Below are 866 nucleotides of genomic sequence, written 5' to 3'. Positions count from 1 at the left end.
ACAGCAGACAACTGTAAGGGCTCAACCAAAATTTAAACCTGGGATTTCTCACAGCATGAACGAGAATCATGCTCCTAGACCAGCAAGCTACTATGCAAGGAATGTTTTATGTGGCGACACTTTCTGCTGACAAACTGGAATTCTTCAAAAGACGTTTTTATGAAAGCCATAATGCCCTGTAAAACAACGGAGAATTGTAAGGGCTCATCAGGGACTTGAACCCAGGACTTCTCGCACCCGAAGCGAGAATCATTCACCCAGACCAAGGAGCCAGCAAAGCTTAAACATTTTACATGGCATCAGAAGCAGCAGATGGTCATAAATCCTTATTTAACAGTTGAGTCAGAACATACCTTCAAAAGCTCAAGCATTTAAGCAGGGATTGTTCTTTATTTGGACCCGGGACTTCTGCAAAGGCTCATCCGGGATTTGAACCCGGGACCTCTCGCACCCTAAGCGAGAATCATACCCCTAGACCAACGAGCCACTGAATGCAACAATTTTACATGGCAACACTATCTGCTGACAAACTGGCATTCTCAGAAAACGGCCTCTGTGTAAGCCACAACGCCCTTACAAAACAGCAGACAAGTGTAGGGGCTCAACCAAAATTTGAACTTGGGATTTCTCACGGCATGAACGAGAATCATGCTCCTAGACCAGCAAGCTACTATGCAAGGAATGTTTATGTCGCGACACTATCTGCTGACAAACTGGAATTCTTCAAAAGAAGATTGAAATAGGTCTCATTCATTTCATTGATTTGAAGCTGCAAGGAAAGAAGGAAAACAGTTCCACCAAGATTTGAGCTTGGATCACTGGATTCAAAGTCCTGAGTGCAAACCATTACACCATGGAACCAAGAC

General features: G+C 44.0%; 1 non-coding gene across 1 annotated transcript; it reads right to left on the bottom strand.

The window, feature by feature from the left end:
• Nucleotides 1–414: 414 nt before the first annotated feature.
• trnap-agg (transfer RNA proline (anticodon AGG)) lies at nucleotides 415–486 on the bottom strand. Its single transcript has one exon. It is a non-coding gene; the product is annotated as a tRNA-Pro (tRNA).
• Between the last annotated feature and the right edge of the window lie 380 nt (nucleotides 487–866).

This window comes from Danio rerio, chromosome 4 (assembly GCF_052040795.2).
Source record: "Danio rerio strain M-AB ecotype USA chromosome 4, GRCz13ab, whole genome shotgun sequence".
In the NCBI taxonomy this organism is placed as follows: domain Eukaryota; kingdom Metazoa; phylum Chordata; class Actinopteri; order Cypriniformes; family Danionidae; genus Danio; species Danio rerio.
Note: the sequence above shows the minus strand (reverse complement) of the source record. Positions and strands in the feature narration are given on the sequence as shown.